This window comes from Microcebus murinus, chromosome 16, assembly GCF_040939455.1.
Source record: "Microcebus murinus isolate Inina chromosome 16, M.murinus_Inina_mat1.0, whole genome shotgun sequence".
NCBI lineage: Eukaryota > Metazoa > Chordata > Mammalia > Primates > Cheirogaleidae > Microcebus > Microcebus murinus.
Window position 1 is genome coordinate 21,243,301 of NC_134119.1, and position 26,876 is coordinate 21,270,176.

General features: G+C 39.0%; 1 protein-coding gene across 1 annotated transcript in view; it reads left to right on the forward strand.

Moving 5' to 3' along the window:
- Positions 1-827: 827 nt before the first annotated feature.
- The window catches only part of PAK5 (p21 (RAC1) activated kinase 5), a 284,351-nt gene continuing 258,302 nt past the window's right edge, over positions 828-26,876 (forward strand). Inside the window, exon 1 of the mRNA XM_012780805.2 lies at positions 828-1,141. The gene's annotated coding sequence lies outside the window, so the exon portion shown is untranslated. The remainder of the gene's footprint in view (positions 1,142-26,876) is intronic.

Below are 26,876 nucleotides of genomic sequence, written 5' to 3' on the forward strand. Positions count from 1 at the left end.
ACTCCTATGGTGTAGAATCCACCTTGAACCCAGCCAATCAGCAGACCTCATTGCCTAGGCCTTTGTGGGCAAAACTACCTTTAAAAACCCTTTCTCCCAAATTTTCAGAAAAATGGTTTTGAGAACTTCCTTTGTTTTGTTGCATAGCGCTTATGATATTAAACTTTCCTTGCTATACCACCTACTGTCTCAATGTTTTGGCCTCCTCTTGAGCAGAGGGCAAGGAACCTGGTTGGGCTGTGACATTCAGAGCCTAGGCCTAATGAGATTCTTTCCGCGGAAGGCGCAGCAACCCTAGGGACACCTTCACTTGACTTGTCATGCCATCAGAAGGCTGGAGGAGTCTCTGCGGACACTGGGGACCATGCTGGGCTGATTGATTGAAGGATGGCCACTGAGAGGTCCCAGCGCTAGGGTTCTCTAGACCCTTGCTACTCACAGTGGTGGGAGGACCAGCAGCATCAACATCACGTGGGAGGTTTGGATAGTAGAATCTCAGGCCCCAGTTTGATTCAATCTGAACGTACATGTTAACTCATGGGCACATGAAAGTTTGAGAAGCATAGGTCCAGGTGATAGCAAAGAGGCTAGCTGGCTGATCTGCCTCTTGGCCTCTCCTCCTTCCCATCTGTGCTCCCCTTTAAGCAAAACTGAACTCTGAAATGATCCTAAACAAAATTTCTGCAAACCCGGGAGTGTGTGGATGCAGGAGCTGCCCCTGCCCCAGAGGGCAGAGAGAAAGTGTGATTGCATTGGCTGCTTTCTCCGCTCCCCGCGCTGGCGGAGTGTAGACACGCCCCCCACCGTCCCCCTCACCTCCACCCCCTGCAGCTGCTACGGCCTGCCTCCAGCCGGCTGCCACGAAAACCCGGAGCAGCTGCGTGCGCTCGTGGACAGCCCTCCTAGAGGCGAAACCGGGCAGCTGGGCATGCTCAGTAGCTGGGGGAGGTTTGGGTGGAGAGTAGAAAGCTTTGGCTCTGCCTCCCACCGCCTCCCTCTAGCCCCCGCCCCCCTTGCCCCTACCCAGCCCGTAGTAGTTCCCCAGCGTGCGCCCGGGGAGACCGGGAACATGGCGCTCGGAGCGATGTAGCAGCGCAGAAGGGGATGAGGCACCGCCGCTTCGCTGACAGCCAGCCACCAGGTAGGCAGGCGCGCCTGGCGGGGCTGCCTGGGTGGGTATCGGCGCGTAGAGGGGCGCTTGCGGGGATGCGCACGGCTGGTACCCGGAGCATCTTGCTTTGCCGGGAGAGGATGCGAAGCGGACCCTCTGTGACAGCGCCGATTGTGCATCTCCTAGGAGATGCCAAAGGCTAGGGACTCGCTGCCTGGAGGGTAGGGATGGGGACCGCCCACCCCCAGCCCCCAACCCATGCGCTGCCATCCAGCCTGGGCTCTCCATGGGTCAAATAAAGGATAGTTCCTTTCTGCTGCGCGGGAGGGCGTAGGGGAGAACCCCGGATACCAGCCCTGGGAGCCTGTTGGTACCCCAACCGCTAGCAAGCCCAGCACCAGTTCTTTGTGTGTACAGGCGCGCACGCCCCAGGGGTGCCACGGTGCCTGATTATCCCGAGGAGTGTTGGACATATTGCCAGGGCAGGATTCCCGTATGGTTTTTGTCTTTTGGCAGGTGTAGACTGGAAGATGCAATAGCTGAGCCTTTATGGGGCTGTGTTTTCCTTTGTTATTTGCCTCTATGTGTGTGTGCGCGCGTGGTGGGTTGTAATGGAGAGAGAGAGAGAACTTCTGCTTGTGGGCACCGGTGTGGACAGAGCGTGGAAGAGGATCTCAGTTGCAAACTCTTCTCAAAATTGTGCGAGATGTCGGCCTCCTGGAGCGTAAACTTGAGAAGTCCAGGAATTGTCAGTGCCCAGGATGGAGAAGCAGCATGATTGCCCTTTTTGAAACCATGTGTACCTGAAGCTTTAAACTAGGGATGTGAGTTAATTTGTCAATATTAGATATAAATTAAGGGAATTTGAAGGCCCAGAGCTATTTGTGGTAGTCTTTTAAAGGCAGAATAATAAAGAAAAGGAGAAGTTGGCACAAAGCCAGAAGAAAGTGGCATTCTTAATAGTTGATGACAGTTTGGCAGGCTGAATACACTTTTGGGGAAATCGGGCATTTCACAGGGCTCTACCAAGGGTAGAGAGCCACAGGGTCTTAGGTAACTCACAAAACCTCTTCGTGCATCGTTTTCTCTTCTCGGGTTTGGTGGCATGTAGACACACTTTCTCTTACCTGAGTCCAGATGGACAAGATGCTCTCTAGAAGCGCCTCCTCCACTGATATTCTATGAAATTGACACCCCCTAATAACAGCTCTGTTACCTTATATTTGTATCTGTTATATTCAGCAGCACAACAACCCACTGTGTTAGGGAGGAAAGGCAAATTTAGAACATGCTTTTAGTTTTTCTTTTATAGTATAAAGGATGGGCATCTGTGAATATGAAGTTTAGGGACACTTTCCTCTATACTTGCACTATTTATTTTTATGGTCTTGTTAGGTGGCAAGAATGAGTCAGTATCATCAAGATGAAGTGAGGAATGCACGAGGGAAATGCATTTGAGTAAATTAAAGCTATAAATGTCCAATCTGATGGCAATATCTTGACTTGGAATACATATGTGCAAAGCAGAAACACTGCTAATGGAAAATGATCTAGACTGGTGGCAAATTCATGGATAGCATTGACCTTAGAATAGAAATTTTGGATTCCTCTACCAATGAGTAGAGATTGATTGACTAGGTCCCTGAAACTTGTTCTTTCATTAATAAATGTGAGTTTTAATTGCAGGCATTGAAAACCCAGTTTGGCAGTGCCTCTCTTCATAGTGTCTGAGCTTGCTGAAGCACTGTGCATGTGAGAGGCAGGGGTTCTAGGGTGTGGAATCATCTTGGCCATGAGACACGGCTGAGTTTGAATTCAGACTCTTCCATGTTTAGCTTTGTGATACTGGGCAAACTATTTAACTTTCCAAAGCCTCAGTTCCCTCATCTATAAAACAGACCTAGGAATAGTAAAACCTACCCAAATTGGTAGTTGTGTGGCTTACTCATAATATAAACCACCAGGAATATGGTGGTGACCATGATGAGAAGGGAAATAGATATTTACTGAACCCATACTGTGTGCCCCATATTATACAAGTCAGGTTCAGACATGATTTTATTTAATCTTCTCAACTGTATTAGTTTCCTAGAGTTGCCATAGCAAGTTATCAAAAACTGGATGGCTTAAAACAACAGAAATGTATTATCTCATTGTTCTGAAAGCTGGAGGTCCAAAATCAAAGTGTTGTCAAAGCCATGCTCCCTCTGAAGCCTCTAGGGGAGGGTCCTTCCTTGCTTCTCCCAGCTTCTAGTATCCCGAGGCATCCCTTGTCTTGTGACAGCATAACTCCAGTCTCTGCCTCTGTCTCCACATGGCATCTTCCCTCTGTGTCTGTCCTTGTGTTCAAATTTCCCTCTTATAAGGACATGATTCATATTGGATTTAGGACCCATCCTAATTCAGTATGACCTCATCTTGATTACATCTGTAAAGACCTGATTTCCAAATAAGGTTTATAGGTTCTGAGTATGCATGAATTTTTGAGAGACACTACACAGCCCATTACACCAACATCCCTATTAATTGTGTTTAATGGCAATATTAGGGTAATGTCAACTTAACAGTAGAAGGTAGAGATAGAGTAGCATGGGTTCATGCTTACTTAAAGGTTACTTAAAGTTTTAATCCAACTAACCTATTTGAGGCTTTGTATACCCAACTATGGTAAAAAAAGAACAAGGTTCAAAGGTACCTCACTTATTCATGTCAGTTATCTGAGAAAAGGCAATCCAGGGTGTGGGTCTTCTATAGGTTTCCCAAACTGATTTGTCGATGTTGCCTTCCTCCCTTTTTGCTACCCTATGAATACAGTGCAAAACAAACAAACAAACAACAAAAACAGTAACAGCCACAAAGATAGTCTAACAACTTTTTAGTCTTTCTTATCCTGGTAAATAGCACCACTGTCCATGGAATTGCTTTAGCCAGAAACCCAAGAATCGTCTTTGACTCCTCTATTCCTTTACCCTCCACATCTGAAACCATCACCCAGTCTTACAAATTCTGTCTTCTATGTATATCTCTCAAGACGTCTCGATAATCTTCTTTCTATCCCCACTACTGCCACCATCAAACTTTAAATTATTGTCTCTCACCTGGACCACTAGTATAACTTCCTAACAAGAGCCCTGGTTCCTTGCCTGGTCTTTCTAATTCTTTATCAAGAGCAGATAGGATCATGTCAGTGCCCTGCATGAAATGCCACCCACATACCTGGGACAGATTCCAGAGACTCCCAGAGCCACGGGTACTTGGCTAGCCTCATTTTGGGTATCTCTTCCTCTTAACGGCTGTCACACTGACCTGCTGTCTGTTTCTTGAACATCTCAAGCATGTCTCCCTCTATTTTTGTCATTCTAAACTGTACTTATCCTTTGGGCTTCCTTGACTTTTCTTCCCACCAACCCAACTCTTTCATCACCCCTTTACTTTTCTTCTATAGCATTTTTATCAGTCTGCAATTGCTTTTTTGCTGGGCTATTTAATGTTTATAAGCTCTGATGGCCACTTATTTTGTGTCTTATATGCAGAAGATGCTTGATAAATGTTGGGTGAATGAGTGAAGGAATGAAGACTCTGCCTTAGAGCATTTTCTCGTGCCAATTTAAAGATCTGATTTTTTAGAAGCTTTTTATTTTTTTTTTAACTAGTATGAAAAGAGCAATTTAGAACCTTATTCTGACTTCAAAAGAGGAGTATTCTTGGCTTTAACAAATGTATCTTTTAAAAATTGTTTTTAGGCTAGCAGTTAAGAATTGAGTCAAAATGTTTTTTGGCAACTGAGGTTTTTGTGAAATTCTATCTGTCATTGAACAAATAGTCTGCCTTTACTTATTGTATGTGTTTATTTGCCATGCTAGGCCCTAGGAAGGCAATGGTAACCTGGACTATTAGCCTTATGGAAATTAATACTCAATAAATAATAATCATTACATATAATAATAAACAATACACTTAATTATTTATTGAGCTTCTGTTATATGACAGGTTATCTTCAGTTCCTGTCCATAATTGTCACTACAGTCCTCTAATCTTTCCCCATAACACAGACCCCTAAACTTATCAGGAGCACAACAAATATTTAATGAATTAATAATTAGTAGGTACTATTATCCTGACCTTTTAAAATAGGAAATGTATGGTTATCTCAGGAAAAAGGAATCTACTCATATATAGAAGAGCATGCAGTTGCATTTTGAATATACTTAGGTGGGCCCTGTTTTATTTTAAACATCATCCTGGCTGTTGTCTCTGGAGTTCAATTAAGAGAAAAATTGCTCTTTATATGAGAACAAATTCCTGGTGTGTTTCTGTCAAAATTCTAAATTGTTTTATTGTTTAAATTTGTCCTGTTTAATACAAGTGAGAGGTGATTTAATGTCTCTCATTGAGAGCCCTTTTACTATCTTTGAATAGCAAGACTGAGCCCAAGGGAATTGAATGTAGTTCAACTCAGGAACACATGTTACGTTTTGGATTTCGAGGATGGCTTCAATTTTTTTGTCTTTTTATTCTCATAAAAAGGAAGTTTTTAAAAATAAATAATAAAATATTATTTAATGCATATGTTTAAATAATACTTTTCACATAAGTAACAAAAAATCAGACCATGTGCCTTAATTTTGCTTAGAGGTGATGGATACACAGTGGAGTCAACTAAAGCCTAAAAGGACTAAAAAGAGATTTCACTAAGTTGGCTGGTTATAAAATACATGTTTAAAACTCAATGGTCACCCAAAATGCCAATATTTACCAACTACAAAATAAAATGGAAAATGATCCTATTTATGAATCAACAAAAATATAAATTGTCTAGGAAAAATAAGAAATGTACAATAAAAACTTGGGAATAATAAGAAATATATGTAGAAAGCTATAAAATTTTACTCAGACACATAAACTAAGAACAAAAAAAGGAAAACCACACTTTATTCTTGGGTGGAAAGATAGAAATTATGAAATGATTGTTTTTCCCAGATCAATTATATAGTTTTATTGCATTGGGATTTGGGAGAACTTGACAAAATGATTCTAACATCTGTCTAGAAGGGTAATTATATGAAGATAGAAGAAAATTTTGCAAAAGGAAAGTGGTGGTGGGTAGGTCTGGGGGGTGGGAGGTGGTAGATGGTGGAAGTGGTGGGTACATGTAGGTGGTGGAGGATAAGGTGCTAGAAATGGTGGTGGTAGGTAGAGATGGCGAGGACAATGGTAGTGGGTTGCCTTTATAGAAATAAAAATAAATTTGATCATAGAACTACACTCATTACAGCAATGTAATACCTGGTATAAGAATCAATTAATAGCTCAATGCAATAGAATAGCCTGGAAACAAGTAGTTTTTAGAAACAGAAATGTGATGAAGAAAGCATTATGAAACAGTGAGGAGTATTTGACAAAAACGTCAAGGAAATTGCCTAAGTATTAGAAAATATTCAACTAAGAATGTCAGCTTGCATTACTTTCCAAACTAAATTCTAAATACATTGAAAAGTTGATATGCAAGGTGAAAGACAAAGCTAGAAGAAAATGACTAATTTTAGAGGGAGAACTTTCTAAATATAAAATCAATGGAAAGAATCACAAGGCAAAATATAGATTTGAGTATATTTTAAATTTTTATATGCAAAAAATACACATTTTAAAGCAGAATATAACCATGGAGGACAATATTGACACTAAGTATGAAAAGACAGTTAATATAACAGCACTGAAGAAATGTTGCAGATCAGTAAGTCAACAATAACACCCCAATAGAATTGTCCAAATATCTGAATAAACCAAAAGGAAGAAATAAAAAGATAATGTTTAGTAAATGTTCTTACTGTTAATCACAAAAGTGAAAATTAAAATAAAAATTAAGTGTTTCATGTATTAAATGAGTAAAAAAAATAAATTAAAAAACCCCTCAGTACTGGCAAGTATGCATTGAGAAGAACATTCTCATTCACTACTAGTGGGAGGGTTACATAATATAACCTTCCTAGAGAACAATTTAAAAATATTTGTCAAAAACTTTTAAAAGTTAAAATTATTTGACACTATTTCTCTTGCTTTTGATTTTATATTTATTTTTGTTTCTGCTAAAGGAGTGTAGGCAAAATTTTATATAGAGGATTGCTTATTATAATATATTTTATAGTAAAAAATTGAAAACTATATAATTAAAAACTAGGGGCTTGTTAAAGATATTTCAAGATCACAAGATAATAGACTATTATGTAGGTATTAAAACTGATCATTTTGAAGATTTCATAATGGGCATGAAACAACCTTCACCACAATTTTAAGTGGAAATAACCAAAATGCATTACTGCATATATTATATCATTAATATGTATTTTGTGAAATGAAAACATCATACAGGCATATGAAAAACTGGAACAAAAACAAAAAGCTAGGTAATCTCTGTGTGGTAGAAATATGGATGGTTTTTCTTAATACTTTTGAATTTTTCAAAATTTAGTCAATCATATCATATTGCTAACATATTGAATCAGAAGAAAAACCCACTATTTTACAAATATGGTTGTGATACACATTCAGGTCATAATTATTCATTTATGTAATAAACATTCATTGATTATCTGTTGTGTCAGTGCCTCTGTCAAGTATATCAGCGATGGCTCTTAGTTTGCATGCAAATGAAAGGAGCTGCCTAACTTGAGCAAAAAGAATTTACTAGAAGGATATCTGGTAGCTAAAAGAATGGTCAGGACTGGGGGAAATAGGCAATTCCCCAAAACAAACAAACACGCACACACCAAAACAAGATAGGGGGAAAACAAGAAACCAGGCAGCTCCAGGCTCTAGAGATCAAGTACTTGAGAAACAGGGTCCAGCCAAGAGCAGCGTGCTCAGGGCTCAGGCACAATCCACAGGTGGCTACACTTGAAGCTTGCCCCATACCCAGCTGTCTCAGCACTGAGAGCTCAGGGGGCAGGGAGCCTTGATTAGCAGGCTCACCACATTTTTTTCCAATGAAAGAAACAAAAGAGATTGACCAATGCTAAACAGCCAAAACCAAATCAAACCAAAACAAAAAGAATAAAAAAATGCCCATTACCCCAGGACTTGGAGGCTAACAGGGTTGCCTCCTTCCCCTTCCTCCTTCCCCTCCCTGTAGGGAATGTTTGCTGCGATGTAGTTTAGCTAACGTAAAGTTCACAGTATAATATTCACTGTGACGTGCATCACAAAGAAAGATGCAATGTGGGTGCCCCACACAGATCTTTTTCTCCTGGAGTCAGCAATGATATGTCAGGAACTACATGGCTTTTCAGCTTGATCCTCATGGACTAGCCAAATTTTTGAAAGGTAGAAGGCCCCATTCCTAGGTGAGAGAAAAATCCAAAGGAAGGATAATCTGAAAGAAAGTGTAGCAAAAGCAAGAGATATGTTTTGGCAATGGATCAGGCACCAACACAGTTCTAGGCTTCCTTTTTTTCTGAATTATCTTGCATTTAGCAAGTCCTGTAGTCATGTTTGAGTTTAGTCCACCATGAATATTGGGCTCATGCTTCAAATGATGTTGATACATGATAGTACAAAATCATTTTTAGATGAGTTTGTATTCTTAGTGCAGTTCTCATCATTAATAGGAGATGTCTGTGGCTATGCAGGTAATTTAACATTCATGTTGTTGCTGTAATAATTCTTTATAAACCTTTTCCTGAAGAAATATGACTTGTAAATGGAAGGGGGAAAAGGCTAGTTATTCTTCAATTGCATTAAAAACAGGACCAAGAAAATAATCTTAAATTACCTAGAGAGTCCCCCTTGCCCACATCACCACATATTAGAGGGCTCTGCTGCTCTGCATTCCAACTTCTATGTGCCTGGACAGGGGCCATGTGCCACCTGGAGCCCTCGATCCCCTCTGGGCCCTGCTGTATGTACCTGGGACCCTGGCATTTCCTGCTCATAGGATGCCCGGCACCAATAGGGGCTGAAGAAAGACCACTAATGGGAGGTGTGGGTAGAGCTTGGACATGTGCAATTTGCAGTCCACACACAGGTGCTGGAGCCCTGGGTGGAAAGAGAAGAGCTCAGGGCTCCTGAGGCTGGAAGCTGGTTTTCCTTGGCTTTGCAATGTTGTGGAATTCAAGTACTCTCCATGTAAACCTGGCTTCTAGGTTATTATGAAGGCACATTTGTCAAGCCAGGAGGACAGAACACATGAAATTCAACAATTTTTCACTTAATTTATAATATTTAAATATTTATACCTATAATATGTGGGACTCCATTTGTGCTCTTGTCCCTCAAATGTCAGGATCGGGCCTGTTTAGGTAATTGTTTTAGAAGGGCAACACTCAGTGGTTCAGACACACATGCCTAGTTAGCTAGTCACACAACAGCAATGTGGATTATAAGAAAAATAAATGACACTTCTGTGATTATAGCTAACATATTGAACAAGATGTGTTAAGCTCCATCCAAGAATTTGACCTGTGTATATTAATTAATCTTCATAAAAGCACTGTAAGATAGGCCACTCAAGGCAAAATAGCATGCAGTTAGAGAGAGAAGAGAGTCAAACCTTGGATCATCCGAATCCAAAATCCATAAACACTGTGGTGTACAGCAACTCAATGGCTAAGAAGAGCAGTTTTGTTTGGAGCCCTTGAACCTTAAATAATTTAAAAATCACTGGATTAATCAACCCACTTTGACTCTCCAATACTCTCAAACCCTCAGATTCAGCGTTTCTGTTCATGAAAAGGAAAGTGAATGCCTTGACTGCCCTGCTGTGTTCAGTATTGTGATTAACTGAATGATTAAAGCCAAAAATCAATATTTGGTTGCTCATATGAAAAGCAAATTTGACTTACATTTTTAAACAGATGTCTGGTTGTGGGATTGCCTCTGCCAATTTTCAACAGAATTGCCATTGTGTCATCGGTGATAAAGGCAAACTGGCCACGAGGGGTACCTTTGTTTCTCCTTTAAGGGACTGGTTCATATCTCCACTATTACCCCACTGTCCACCTGAATCAACAGGACTTTATGCCAGCAATATTGCCTCCATCACTCTTTTGATAACAACTCACAGAACCGGAGGAAGGGAAAGAGAGAAAGGACAAACTCAAACCTTTGGTTTAAAAGATAAGATCTCTGACAGATGCCACAGTGATTACCTTCATTTTCAATTAACATTCAAGGTTGACATACTGAAGAAACTCATTAGCTGTTTTCTTAGACGGAACTTAAATGTTTTCTTCTCTAAGTATGGCCATTTGAGTCATGCAAATGGTGTTTATGTAAGACAGATTTTCCAGCTAATTGTTTTTAACTATCAACTGAGTTACCCCCTTTATCTAATCTTCTAGCTGCACAACGGTTTCCTGATGCAGGAAGCGAACTTCCAGGAAAAGTGGAAAATGTATACTTCATTTGTTTAAAAGAAATGTAGGAACAGTTGCTATGTGGGTATGATGTAACCTCTAAAAATAAAAACACTGATTGGGGGGGTGGTTAAAAAATATCTTATAGAAACAGAACTTAGAGCTTTCCTCATCCTTGTGGTTTTTAGGACGATGTTCATTCTTCTCTAGGTTTTAGAGGTATGGAAACAAACAAAAAAGGAATTTTCCAATAATGTTTGAATAACAACTATCCCTGCCTTGAGTTAAATAGTGATTTGTTTTACCTTTTTGAAAGTTTTTAGGATAACAAATACCTCCAAGTTGTGTCCTGTCTCCTAACTATTCTAAAGTAGAGTATATTCCCTCTTCTCCACAGCTAAGCAGACTCTGCATCTCAACTTAAAAAACTTTTTTGCATATTCCCATCCCTGTTTCCACTGCCACTCCCCTTCAGTCTCTCAATTAGATCTGTGTCAGCCTCCCATCTGTTCTCTTTGTCTTCATTCCCACCTCAAAAATGAACATCAGATCTTCTGAGTATCACCTCCTGCTTGAAAAGTCTCTCCTACTTACCCCTCCCCAAATTCTCCTACATGGCTCCTGTTTGTTCCTCTCAAATATTCATGACAATATTTTGTAGATATTTTCTTACTTGACTCTCTTCTTGCACTAGACTGAGGACTAAAGTAGGTATCTTGTTGTTGTTGTTGTTGTTTTTAATCTTTGTATCCCCAGCATCTGGCTTTATGCATGTGAATGTCAGGTCTTTAGTAAATGTTTATAGATGAATGGATATTACCCAGGCTAAAAAAATTTGAGTATAAATGCAAATGGGTAGTACCATGATTTCAAATTCTGGAGTAGAACCTAGAAATGATCACATCTATTATCTAATGTTTCCTCATAAGAGAAAGAGTTCCATGCTAATATTAATTTAGTATTTTCTATAAATGAAAGCACAGGTAGAAAGGATTAATACCCTCTCCCTGTTTCTGGTTGGAGAAAGGTAAAAATTCTATTATTGGATGTGGGTATAACATAGAGATTCTAAACACTCTGAAAAGCGAGAAAGTGATGAAGCAAACCCTAAGCTAAGAGCCAGCTTTCCAACAATAGAGTACATAAACTGAGCTTCTTGGCAAACATTAAGAATACTTATTTGATTACCAGATGTAACTTATACCTACGGATCTACTGTTCCAAACCTGGTATGAATATGCCTGATTGCTGATGTGACCCCTGCTTGAACATCCATTGATTTTTATACTGAAAGCTGGGGTTTTATTCAGTTCTGCCCAAATCTTTGGCACCCATGTTTCCATAGTAACAGATGCACTATAAAATGTGGAAGAAATCAGAAGGTTTGGGAGGGAAATAAATCAAAGTAAGTGGTCCAAGCAATAGGTTCTGCAGTGTGAATCCCAAGGGTTTTTTTAGGCTTCTGGTCAGATGTATTTGTGGCAGGATTGCCAGAGATAGGAGATTCTAGGGTAAATGCAAGGGATTTTCCTATGACAGAAGTTATCTTGTATACTTCAGCTTGGATTCCTAAGGCAAGTACCTGTGTTGGCATGTTAGGAGTCTACACTGGTTGAAAGAATCACTTACCATCTAGAGCCCAGAAACAGCTTTAAATTTTATTAAATAATTATTCAATTCTTTAATAATTTAAATATAAGGCAAATGACATTTTTGAAAGATTCATTTTCAAAATTTCATCCTAGAAATAAAATGTAGAGATAAGACTTTATGTGCTAGTATGAGTTTATTTTAAAAGGATAGAGTTTGGGGATATTTGGTAGAAGTATTTGCATGGTTAAATAGGTTTCAGCAACTAACTTTTAAAACATTTTTTTAACATTGGACAATTATAAAAATATTTTCTCTGCAATTTATTTGATTTAAGCGAAAGTGGAAAAATAAATTGTATGATGTTGAGCTTGCTGGAGGTAGGGATTATCAAAACTCAAAAGGAGGGTATCATATTTCATATGATATTATCATCTGGAAAATATAAAACATTTGCAATGTAACTATGCCCACAGCAGTGAAGTAGAACCTTATAAATGATATACATTCTATAGAATGGCTGGAAAAATCTCAAAATCAATATTGGAATCACCCAGGGCGACTAAGAATAATGATATCACTGTACCTTACTCAAAAGTAATGAAAAACAAATGAGATAGAAAATTCCAGAGTTGTCCCTGGAGTTTTTATTTGCTTGGGATAGAAGGATGATAGCAGCAGCTTCCTATTTCTTTTCAGACTTCAATTTTGTTTTAAACACAGAGCACAACCTGCCCCTTGAAAAAGGTTTTCTTTTCTACATAGACCAAGGTATGCAATGACTGGAGATGTCACTGTAAAACAGAGAAATCTTTGGTTTTAAGTTAGTCACTTGCTGGTAGGATTAAAATAAATAACTGTAATTAAATCTGTTAGGGCAGCATCTATTAGTTTTGTCCTTCGACAGGTTAGATAAAAAGGAGGAAACAGATATTACGATGACCATTCCCAACTAGTCATTCATCCCTTCAACAGATACGCGTTGATCACTACTACGTTTATTTTGGGTGGCACTTAACTTGTGGGTACATGTCAATGGACATAGCAGACAAAAGTCTTTCCTGTGGAAGGAGAGGCAGGCAGCAAACAATAAGCATAAAAGTAAATGTATAGAATGCCAGGAGGTCATCTGTGCTTTGACAAAATAGGGTGGATAAGGGGAGAAAAAGGGCTGGGATGGGGGGTGGTAGAGGGCACGATTTTCAAGTGGTCAGAATAAGCCTCACTGAGAAGATGGCATTAGAAAGAGGAAAGGGAACTCCTCCTCATGTAGATACGCATAGGAGGGCATCGTAGGCAGAGAGAACGACCAGTGCAAAGGCCCTGAGGTCGAACACCTGGCTTGTGTGGGGAAGTGCAAGGAGGCCAGTGTGGCTGGAACAAAGTGAATGAAGGAGAAAGCAGAAGGTGATGAGGTCAAGGAGGTGAAGGGCCAGATGATGTAGGGCCCAAGGTAAACACCATGGGCTTTACACTGAACACGGCGAGGAGCCATTGGAGGGATTGCAGCAGAGGACAGAGTCTGACTTATATTTTGCGAGAGTTACTTTGGCTTCTCTGCTGCGAGGGGCTAAGTGTAGAAGCAGGAAGACTGATGATCAGAGAGAGACACAAAGAGAATAATTCAGGCAAGAGACGATGGTGATTGGACCAGACTTGTAGCAATGACAGTGGTGAGCAAGGACCCAATTCTCACTTATTTTGAAGGTAGGATTTCCTCAGGATTGGCTATGGGTTGTGAGAGAAAGAGAGGAGTCAAGGATTACTCCAAGGTTTTTAGCCTGAGCAACTAGAAGAATGAAATTGCCATCAGCTAAGAAAAGAAGGAGTGTGAGAGAAATATGTTTCTAGGAGAAAATCAGGAGTTTAGTTTTGGATACTAAATATCCCAGTGGATGTCTACTTCTGGTAGAGATTTTGCATAGTTCGTGGGACATGTGAGTTTGGGGTTCAAGAGGAAGGTCTGAGCTGAAGGTATAAATGTGGGACTCAGCATATCCGTGGCATTTACAGCCAATGAACTGGATGACATCACCAATGCAAGTGAGTCTGTATGTAGAAGAAACCCAAGGACTGAGCCTTGGGAAGCTCTGAAATTAAGAGTTTGGTTAGAACAGATAGATTTAAGGGAACCAGCAGAGCCAGCTGCTCTAGGATAAACTCACTTCCATAGATGATGCTTGACTGGCTGTAGTTTGGAGTGATAGGACTGACTGGGTCACATGTTTGTCATCCTCAGTACCCTACCCTGGGCTTGTCCATGCGACACCTGAGCAATGCTCCTCCAAGATGGAAAAAGGAAGTGCACAGGCCTCCTAAGGCCCAGGCTGGGAACTGGCACACTGCCACTTCAGATACGTATTCTTGGCCAAAGTAAGACTCAAGGCCAGCCCAGATTTAAAGAGTAAGGACATAGACTCTATTTCTTAAGAAGAGTTGTTGCAAAACCACATTGCAAATGGTGTGTCTATAGTGAGAGGTGGTGATTAGGGGCAGTTTTTTGCAGTGAATTCCCAATTTGCATATGATTTGTCTCCAGGGAAGACCCTCAAACTCTTTCATTTGGAAGTAGAATTTTAGTGCTTCATTTTAACCTCATGCTCATGCTGCTGAGGACACCAGTGCTATATCCCTGCCAATTATCCTCCAGATTTTTCTCAGTGAAAATGATTTCTCACAAAAGCAGATGCTGACAGAGTTTGAACCCCAACTCTGCCTTGTGGAAATTTAATATTCCCAGGATGAAATTATGATATGGTAGGTACTTGATAAGTTATTTGTTTGGTTATAAAAAGAAAACATATGCCTCCGAGTTAGAACAATGATAGCAACGATAACTAAGGTTCTGTAAACACTTATTATTTGCCAGATTTTGTATTATACACAACGCGTACCTTATCTCATTTAATTCTTCCAGTAGGTTTATAAGTTCCATGTTATCATTACTCCTATTTTATGAATAGTACAGAGGAGATATGTGCTTTTTTGCTCTATTAAGTATTTTCTCAAGTTCTAAAACATAATTCTTTTGACCTCCTCTATTTTAGTTTGTATTCTCAGAAACAGATTTTGAGGCAAAGATTCAAGAGCAAGAGGGGAAGGATGAATGCTGTGTCCTCACACCGCAGAAGGACAAAAAAGGAATGAACTTGCTCCCTCGAACTCTTTTATAAGGGCACTAATCCCATTCATAATGGCGGAGCCCTCATAGTCTGATCACCTCCCAGAGACTCCACCTTTTAGTACCATCACTTTCAGGTTTAAATTCCAACATATGAATTTTGGAGGGACACATTGCATTTCAACCATAGCATAAAGGCTACCAAAATTGCAATGCTAAACAGAGGAAACTGGGAAATGGTATAAAACTCATGCTTGGAATTAGTCCATCCAAAGGAGGGGGAGCTCTGAGAGATTTATACACCAATTTCCATCAGTCATTGGTTGAACACTATTCTCAGAGAATGTTAATTCCTCTGTATTTCCAACCTTCTCTGATTTGGAAAAGCCCTCAGGAGCACTGATGCTGGCTGGAGGAAGTCAGTAGGCATACGGTTGGATATTAACAGGGCTTGCTCTATCTGTACCTGTTGTCCCCTTTTCATGTGCCTGCAAACTACAGATATATTTCAAAGGTGTTGTAGAAAAAAAACACAAAATGTATCTTTTGCTAGTCAATTGTATGTACATTGATTGGGCCATCTATTAGTGAAGACAAGAACACCACATGTATAGTGGATAAAAGGACATTGCGCCAGAGTGTTAAGTTGCACTCAAAGTCACTTCCAAATGAACAAGACAATATAACTATAGGTGCTGAATTGCAATTGGAGATAATTAAGCATGCAGCTGTTAAATGCATCTAATGTTGAAAAATGGAACAGAAGTAAGGCTACAACTGACCTTGTGATGAAACAGAAAGATAAAATATTCCCGAGAATAAAGCATTTAACCATGTAATGCAATTGCATTGTCGTAGGGCACCAGTGGGTCAGTTGATAAGCTGTCTCTTCCAAGGCATTAGTGGAACTCTGTGTCCCAAATAATGTGGTTCATGCCTATGATCCTTTTTAGAAACAGATTATTATGAAAGTAGGGAAAGTTGAAGAATATTTAATAAAGTTAGATATATTGACATGGATAAAAAATTAGTTTGAGAATAAGTCTTGCTAGAAACCCCAAACTTAAAAATATTTTTGTGTGGAGAAAGAAGAGAATATAACAAGCTGAGTATGGAAAGGTAAGCGTTAGTCTTATGTATATGTGGATATTCAGGAAATGTTAGTGAATTTTAACTGAATGTTGAAATTCATTTGATCAGGAAAGAGTGGAGAATGGATATTGGACAGTTAGCAGCCTGTAGTGGGATTTTGAAAGTAACCCAGATGATTTTCTTGATGAGACTGTATCAGTTGAAGTGGTTCAGGGTAGTAGGAGAAGTGTTTTAAAATTGGCCATCTGCTTCCACCGATTGTGGAGCAAGAGAGGACACAGAGTTGACGAGGTCGTATCAATGATTGCCAGTAAGATGCTCTAAATTATTTTGCTCTTAAAGGAGTAGCTGTTAAGCCTTAGATTTGAGATATGAGTGGAGTTTAAGAAACTCATTATTGATATGGGCAGGAGACCTGTAAAGTTTTCACACCAGAGAGCACCCTGGATGCTAGAGTTTCCCACCTAGAATGATAGAAAAGTGTACAGAGTTCTTTCATAATTTCTGGTGTTTCTCCTAAAGAAATAAAGAGAAGAAATTTGGGGAGAGCTGTTAGGGTCAGAGGAAGAGTGGCCCTGAATGGCTTTGGATCACTAACATTGAGCCCTTCTATACCATCTTGGGTTGCTCTAATTGCTGGACATGAGTTTTATGGTTCTGCCCATTCCCTAGTCATCATGCCAGGCTCACTGTTCCATTCCTTTACATTCAGGGCCTCTGCGTTGCACAACATCAGAGGGCAACATTCACATCTGATCCATGTGAGTGGCACCTCCTGGAGTGGTGTAGCCCGAATGGCCTTCTGCAGTGATTGGACTTATGTTGTCCTTGCCTTGGTCCACTCTCTGCGAAATGGGTCACCTTGCCTTATAATCGTGTGTGCTTCTTGTTCTCCTCCCTCTCCTTCCCACTGAATCATAAGAGGCTTGAGGGAAGAGGCTAGATTAGCACCTTCTACATAGAATAGCTCAAGAAATCTTTACTAAACAGAGGGATGAATAATAGTGCTGAAAGCTTTGTGTTAAGCTCTGTATAAGATATTTTACCTGCTCATCTCCTTTAATCCAAATACCAGCCCTGTGGTTTACATATTGCCTTCATTTCTCTTTAGAGGACATTGAGACGAGTAGATGAATGAATGGAGGCAGAGAGTGAAGACAATTCCTCAAGAATTTTGATGTGAAGGACTGAAGAGAGAAAAGAATAGAAGGTGTAACTAGACTAAGATGTGAGGTTAAAGGGGAGCAATTTATATGAAGATTAAGGGACATGAGCATATTTAAAAGTTTATGGGAAAGAATCAATTGGGAAGAGGAAATGGAAGATGTAGTTGAGAAAATTGGTCATTGATATTGTTGAAAGGTGCAGAGAGAAGAATCCAGAGGACATATGGAGGAGGAAGGAGCCCTCGATGGGAGGACTGTTCTGCTGGAACAGGGGAAAGGAGAGGATGGGATAGATGGGGGGAAATTGGGGGCAAGTTGAAGTTACTATCTGAAGTATTCTCTTTTTATCTTGAAGAAGGAGGCAAAGTCTTCTGTTGACTTTGAGGAGGAAGATCATGGTTGTCATGGCAATAGTGATGGTAGAGATTTGAGGAGAATGGAGAAGATATGAAATGGTCTCTGCAGAAATTCAGAGAGACTGAGTCACTCAGAGACCCTAGCATTTCCCTGTGCTTCCGTCACTTTGTTATTAATGAAACCATGGTTGTAAATTAAAATTCTAAGTGTGTGTTTTCTTTGTGTCTACCAGAAAAAAAATAGATTGTGGCCCAATTTAATTGGAATCTAAAATAAAGTAGGAGAGGACTTTTGCATATAGGGGAGATTTGAATTGCATGAAATAGTTTTAAAGAAAATAAGCTTTCCTTTTCTTTATTTCTACCTCTTGATTCATTTTCATGAAATTTGTTATTATCGGGAGAAATGCTGAATGTATTCCCTGGAGACTAAAGTTGTATTTGCAGCCAGATGCTATGGGAAATAGTGAGTGCTTTCAATAGAATTCTTTTGCTTAAAGGGACAGAAAGCCAACTCAAAGTAGATCAGGAAACCTAGGAATTTATTGACCTATATAGTTGAAAAGTCCAGAAATACAGCTGGGTCAGGAGCTCAAAATTTTTTATCATGGTGCCATTTCTTCCCTGTCTTTCAACTCTGCATGTTTCTGTGTAGGTTTCATTTCCTGGCAGGCTCGCCCATTTTTCTAGCAAGATGGCACCCTACAGCTCTTGGTTTAGATCCTACTGATTTCAAAATCCAGAAGAAAATGCTCTGTAGCCCAATAGTTCCAACAAAAGTCTTAGGATTGAATTTCAGTGGCTCCAGTATGACTTTTGTGGGTCACAAGCCAGTATCTGTTCCTAGTCTAGTTACTGTAGCCTGGGGAATGTGACTAAGTAATTATTAAATGGCCTTAGGAACATTGGGGTCTATGTTTATCTGCTCAGATATTATCTGTTTTCCCTGAAATGGTTTGATTTCTTGGTTTTTTCCCCCACCTGGGTCCAAACCCACCCCTAGAGTCAGAAGTCACACTGGAGTTACTTTCTCTTAAGCTACCTTGACAGATAGTAGGGGTTGAGGATCTATAAGAATGACTAGGATGCCATTATCAGAAGCATGAGCAATGAATGTGGTCAGGAAAAAAATTAAAATGTTAATTAGAGTAGGTAAAATTGACCAATGTTATGTAGTCTCCACAGAGATTTCTGATCCAGTAAAATTTCTCTAGTCACATAATTTTTGCAGCCCTAATTATTGGACTGATTATATTTGAAAGTATCTTTCCTGGAAATGAATTATAAGTTATCAAAGACACTATATATAGATGCTTTTGCCCTGTCCTCTTGCAATATTAGCTCTTCATCTTTGTGTCCTATTTTGCCATTGTACTGCTGCTGCTATTTTAGAACCTTGGTAAGAAATAGATTTGTGTGGATATACTGATTTAGTCTGAAATTAAAATGAAAAGTCATTTGCATATTCAGAATCTAAGTTAATGGGAGGAAAATCAGTGATAAAATTGCATCCCAAATGTTTTCAGAGAAATGAACTTATAGTAAGTTAGTGAGTACATACTGTCATTCCAAACTAACATGAAGTGTGAGTACCCAAGCCCTCAACTTATCCTGATATTTGTATTCTTTGGATTTCTCATGCAGAGTGTATTTTCTGCATGAGTGTTTTAAATGATTTGGTATTGTATTCTCCTATGTAGCTTCATGTTTTGTTAGATCAGTTCAACTTTTGAGAAGACAAATTGGAAAGTAACTTTGGTAGCTACTATGTATGATTTTGGCAATTATGGTTTAGTTGCAATGATGCACATTGTCCTTGTTGGTATTTCCTCTACAGTCCTATGTACCAGCCTGTGTTCTATTTCAACAGTGATACAGCTATCATTTTGTTTGGTTTTGGGTGCTCATGCAATCGTGAGAAAGTGGCAAACTTAGAATCCTAACTAATAATTGTCTTTAGGCCCACTGTGATAATAATGTTTCCAGTCATTCCCATGGAATATTACTGGATGTATACTTTATGATAATTCCATTTATTTAGAGTTTAAATATTAAGAGGCCTTATGAACATTAGGATCTGTGTGCATCTTCTCAGGTGTATCTATTTTCTCTGAAATGGTTTGGCTTCTTGGTTCTCAGCCTCCTCTAAGACTTAGCCCTGTGAGATACTATTCCCATGTCGGTGGATTATGTTAAAAAATTATTCAGTGACAGTTGTTAAAGCATGGTAAGGAAGACTTTATTCAAGATCAATTTGATAGGTATAAGGACCAAGCAATTAGATTTTGCAGTAAGGGAGAGAAATTGGGCTCAACTCTAAATACAGGATGGGTACATGGGAATTTATAGCCAAGGAGCAGGGTGGGACTCAGGGGATGGAAAGTTACCACAAAGAAACTCTGTGGTTAGGGGGATTCTGGCTAAACCAACCTAACAGGATTCTTGCCAAAGACAGACCAGAGTGATTAGACATTCCTTGGGGATGGTAGAGGATGAGGAACTTGATCAGATATCAAGAGTGACCACATATCAAGGGGCATAGGGAATGGGGTTGCTAAACTGACTTAGCAGGGTCTTTTGATCAAACTGGATTTTTATAAGGAAGTGCACAGGTGGGCCTAGGAGAAAGTTCAGGAGGAGTCTGACCAAAGTTTGACTAAGCAAAGAATCTTTGTCAATTGACAGTCCCAGATACCAAATATTTTCCTTCTTTTGATTTCCTTTTGGGATTCTTGAGTTGCCTTGTTTTCTTTTTAATTTTATTTTCTGAGAAACAATAATTGTACATATTCATGGGGAACATAGTGATGTTTCAATGCAAATAACATAGTGATCAGATCAGGATAATTAGCATATCCATCTTCTTAAACATTTGTCACTTATTTGTGTTGGGAACATTCAGTATCATCCTTCTTGCCATTCAAAACTGTATGTTATTGTTAACTATAGTCATCCTACAGTGGTAGAGAACACTAGAACTTATGCCTCCTATCTATCTGTAAGTTTGTATCCTTTAACAAATCTCTCCATATTCCTCCCTTCCTCCTAACCTTCCCAGCCTTTAGTATTCTCTGTTCTACTTTGTACTTCTCTGAGATCAACTTTTTTTAGCTTCCACCTAAGAGTGAGAACATGTGATGTTTAACTTTCTGTTCCTGGCTCATTTCACCTAACATAATGCGCTCTTGAAGAATCTATACCTCTTCTGTCTCCTCCAGAACAGAAGAGATTTAATTCCTTCTTTCCTTCCAGGAAAAAATGAAAATTCTACAGACAATTTTCTACCAGACTAAAGAGCAAAAAGAACAGTGATTAGAAATGTATTTGAGGGCAGTTTTTATTCTGAATTGATTTGCATTTCTTCTTTTGTATTTGTTTTCAAAAGAAACAAACATCGTTCTTTGGTTTTACAACAGAAGCAGTTGAATCTTTGTTTTGGAAATGGCGGCTGAATTTTATATGACACAGGTAGCTGGTGACCTCTGTGTCCCTGTAGGAAGGCCCCCCTGTCAGACTGGTCATGTCTGGCCCTCATCAGGTATGACCTCATTAATTCAGGATTGACAGCTTTGGAATTTGATGTCAATCATAGGGACCAATCTAGATTATGGCTCTGTGTGCGAAGGCAGTTTGCATAATGTGTGGGAAATATTGGAGTCTGGACTTGGCAGGCATAGGTTGCAGCCCTTGTCTAGACTCATCCTAGCTGTGGAAATTGATCAAATTTATTAGTTTCTCTAAGCACTGATTTCCTAAACATTGATAAAGTACTAATACTATTAAATACCTCATTAGGGTTGCTGTGGGTTGCCATCATCCTCTTCCAAAATGTGACTCTGGCTTACTTTTTACATTCCTTTTTCACCATCTGAAATTATCTTGTTTATTGATCTTTTTATTTTTTATTTTCTTTCTCTTTTACCATTAAAATATCTTTTCCCTAAGATTAAAAACCTTATCTATTTTGTTCCATTCTCTATCTCTAGGCCTGGCACATATTAGGGATCAATAAATATCTGCTGAATGAAGTATTTATTTATTTTATTTTATATTTTAGAGACCAGGTTTTGCTATGTTGCCCAGGCTGAACTCAAACTTCTGGCCTCAGGCAGTCCTCCCACTTCAGCCTTCCAAGAAGACAGAACTACAGCTGTGTGCCACTGTGCCCAGCTCATATAATTCTTAAACTCATATTATACTATGATTTTGCTCCTGTGAAAGAAATACCAGAGAAGTCAAAAGATTTGTTAAGTCATCAGCAGTTAGTAGCAGATACAAGATGAGAGTCCATGTGTTCTATCTTCTATTCTTCTCCATACATTGCATCATCTGCATAGTGGTAGTTATAGTAGAATAATAGAATTCATAACAGTAGTACTAGTAATGGCTGTTGTACTACTCAAGGTTCTCTAGAGAAAAGAGATTTATTATAAGGTATTGGCTCACATGATTATAGAAGCTGAGAAGTCCCATGATCTGCCATCTGCCAGCTGGAGACCCAGTCAAGCTGGTTCAAGAGCCTAAGAGCCAGAGAGCAGAAGGTAGGTACAGATTCCAATACCTGAGAGCCAGGAGTACAGTGAGAGGAGAAGATTGATGTCCCAGCTCAAGCAGTCAGGTAGAGAGCAAACTCAACCTTCCTCTACCTTTTTGTTCTATTCAGGCCCTCAATGGATTGGGTGGTGCCCACCTACCCTGGGGAGGGCAATCTACTTTACTCAGTCTACTGATCCAAATGATAATCTATTCCAGAAACACTCTCATAGACATACCCAGAAATAATGTTTAACTAGATATGTGGGCATCCTGTGATCTAGTCAAGTTGACACATGAAATTAACCATCACTACAGTTTACCTTTATTTCACTCTTAACAGGACAGATATTATCCTTGGTAGTAACCCCATGAGGTTAGCATTCTTTGCAATACCCATATTTCTGATGACAAAACTGAGGCTTTGGAGAAGTTAAACTTGCCCAAGGCCACTCTGCCATTTTCTGAACCCAGGCAAGTCTCTCTCCAGAGCCTGTCTTCAGAACCCTGAAGCAGAACTGACCCCAGAGTTCCAATCTCTGGTAATTCAGAACTTTCATTAACTGAGACTGACCTTTAGACACAATTTACTCAGAACTGGGGAGTTCTCGTGTAATGTGACTTTGGAGCTTTCCAAATGGTGTTCATCCTTTCTGCCTTTAAGAGCAGCCTTCACAGTTCGTTATGAGAAGCTGTGTGTCTGGCCTCAAAGAAGGGAGCACCGGGGAAGTGGCTGGCTGGTTTCAGTTGTTCGAGAGTCTGGCAGGAGCCGTCACTTGGCATGTGAAAGAGAAGCATATTGGATCTTATTTTCCCCTGAGTAGGTTGGTGGGATTAAATTTAATTACCATTTTCATAAGCAGAAGAAAGGGAAAATTTCAAATAGTAAAAACAAAAAAGAATTGCTATGCTAGACCTTTAATCATTATAAAGACTTATGTTTGAATCACTGGTGGCCACAGTGAGAAGAACAGAAAATTCCGAACACAAAGGATAGAAACAGATGGAGCCATTGCAGAATTATACCTGAACAATGATTTGACATATGAAAGTAATTAATTCCATGTTGGAGCTGGGGAGGGTCTGGATTAGGGGATGGACCAATGAGTAAGGTCTAAACTTGAGTGTATGGATTTGGAGAGCTGCTTTGAAAGGGAGGGATGATCTAATAATGTCAACTGAACCCTAACAGTGCCTTTCTTCCCAAGAAACTCCATCAGTTTTCACTCTGTGTTCTTGAAGAATCGTGGTAGGCATTCATATTCATGTTTTCAATGCAGATATTAAACCAGATTTATATGATGAAAAATATAGACATCAAGATATCACATGAAATCCAGGTGGCCACCCTCATGTCATTGCCATGGCCTGCGGAAGTGCCCAAAACATGGAATTTGAGGAATCTGAGTCCAAAAGTGATTCAGAGCAGTCACATTGTGAATGGGCAGGCATTTTTAGTAAGAACTTAAGTGACTTGTTTTGTTTATATATTTATTTTTATGTATGCCTAAAGAGAGACATAAGATGAAAAGCTAGGACTCAGTAAGTCCAAAATGACACTTTCACAAAGGTCTACTAAAAATTCTAAGTGATAAAATAACAGTGTTGTGATATTTTAATTGGCAACTGTTTTTCTTTCTCAATGATTCATGAAAATAATAGTGTATCTTGTAATTCTTGGTATCTTAAACCCACCAAAATATGGTAATATTAACAATAGCATTTTTTCTAGGTGTGCTAGACACTGTGTTAAGCCTTTTATGTGCCCTATATGATTTATTATTCTCATTTCACTGATGGTGAAAACTGTGGATTAAACAGAAAAGAAAACTCACAAAAATGCACATCATTCTATAATATTTCCTAGTAGAATCTTCAGTTGCTTCACACAGGAGCCGAATAAAATCTAAGCTCCTTTCCTAGCCTAGGATGCCCTTTTCTGATGTGGCCATACCTACCTTTCCTACTTCATCTCATGCCATTCTCTGCCTGGTGATTAATTTATGCCTGCTGACATTGCACTTGCCCTTCTCTCTGCCTAGAATGTGGTTGCCCAAGAATAAGCCAAGAACCTACTGGGTCTGGCTTATTCTTATAATTCAGGTCTCAGCTTAAATGTTTCCTGCTCGGAAAGGCACTTCTGATGTCCAACCCGAAATAGCCAATTAATCCCTGTCGCATCATATGGCTTTTTAATATATATATATTATATATATATTATATATAATATACTTATATAATATATATTATATATATTTATATATAATATATATAATATATTTATATAATATATAATATATATTAATATATATATTAAATCATATATATATATATTTGAGATGGGATCTCACTCTGTTGCCTAGGCTAGGGTGCAATGGTGTGATCACTGCAACCTCAAACTCCTGGGCTCCAGTGATCCTCCCTCCTCGGCCTCCCAAAGTGCTAGGATGTCAGGCATGAGTGACCTAGCCTGGCCCTATTTAAAATACTTTTGTTGAAGGTTAACGTATATCTTTATAGCTTTAAAGGACACGCATCTTAAGATGTAAGTTGATGCATTTTCACAAAGTGAGTACATCTGTTTAGAAACACCCAGAGGCCCGTCTTGTATTCCCATATAATCACTGTACCCCCAGAGTAACTGCCATACTGACCTCTATTAGCATTGATTAAAATTGGAATCACAGAGGAAGTTCTCATCTATAACTGGCTTCTCTCATTCAATATTTTTTTTTTTTTTTTTGAGACAGAGTCTCGCTTTGTTGTCCAGGCTAGAGTGAGTGCCGTGGCGTCAGCCTAGCTCACAGCAACCTCAAACTCCTGGGCTCGAGCGATCCTTCTGCCTCAGCCTCCCGAGTAGCTGGGACTACAGGCATGAGCCACCATGCCCGGCTAATTTTTTTTATATATATATCAGTTGGCCAATTAATTTCTTTCTATTTATAGTAGAGACGGGGTCTCGCTCTTGCTCAGGCTGGTTTTGAACTCCTGACCTTGAGCAATCCGCCCGCCTCGGCCTCCCAAGAGCTAGGATTACAGGCGTGAGCCACCGCGCCCGGCCTTCATTCAATATTTTATTAATAAGATTCTTCCATATTCTGTGTGGCTGTAGTCACTGTCATTGGTATATAGTATTCCATTGTATGAATATACTACAATTTATTAATCTAGTCTACCTTTGACAGGCATTGGCTGGTTTTCATTTTAGCATTGTTATAAGTAGTGCTGCTATAAACATTCCTAAATGTATTTGGTAATGTAATGGTGAACATCATGTGAACTGATTTTAATTGTATTTTTTTAAAACTATGTGGCATGTACTTGTTAATTTAAATTTTTTATGTCTAACTTTATCCCTACCAAAATGTAACTCCTAGGAAGGTAAGGACCTTGTTTATATTTTGTCTTGTTTTTTGTTTATTTTTAGCTTTATTGAGACATACTTGTCACATAATAAACTATATATTTTTAAAGTACAGTTTTTTGTTTTGACACAGGTACACACCCATGAAATTGCTACCATAATCAAGATAATGAATGTATCTATAACCCCAAAATTTGTTCTTGCTCCTTAGTAATCCTTTTCTCCTTCTCCTCCCTGTATTCCTTCAACTCCTACCCTAGGTAACTTCTAATTTGCTTTCTGTGACTGCTCATTAGTTTGCATTTTCCAGAATTTTATATAAATGGAATCATACATAATGTACTCTTTTTCCCTTTTCATTGAGAATAGTTATATTGGGATTCACCCATGTTGTTGCTTGTATCAGTAGTTTATTTCTTTTTATTGATAAGTAATATTCCATTGTAGGGGTATATTACAATTTGCTTATCCATTAATCTGTTGATGGACAGTTAAGTTGATCCTAACTTTTGTCTAAAGGATATAAATGATGTTGCTATGAACATTCATGTATAAGCTTTCATGTATATGTTTCCACTTCCCTTGGGTATATCTCCAGGAGTGGAATGGCCAGGTCATCTGTAGGTGTATGTTTACCTCTGTAAGAAACTGTCAGCCTGTTTTCTGAGAGTTCCAGTTGCCCCAAAGCCTTCTCAACCCTTTATGATTAGTCTTTTTCATTTAGTTTATCTAGTGGAAGTGGTGGTTGGTATCTCATTGTGGTTCTATTTCAAATTTTATGTGTTACTTACCATTTGTATGTCCTCTTTAGTGATGTGTCTGTTCAAATTTTTTGTTCATTTTTAATTTTTTTAATTAAGTTTATGAGCATTTAAAGTACACATTCTAGATACAAGGTCTTTGTTAGGTATGTTTTACACATGTTTTCTACCAAGCTGTGATTTGACATTTCATTCTTATAGTAGTTTCTTTTATTTAAATGCTGTCTTAGTAGGAACTAGAATAGTGATTGGCACATGTTGATGGTCAAAAATTTTTCTTGAAAAGACAACTCAGTGGGAAGGCAATCCCCCGGAGACAGTCTTAGATTCCATAATAGGTTTAACCAGCCCCAGACTCTCTAATCTTAGTCAATATACATTCCACAAATAGTCATATATATTATGAGGCAGGTATTCTAATTTATTCCTATT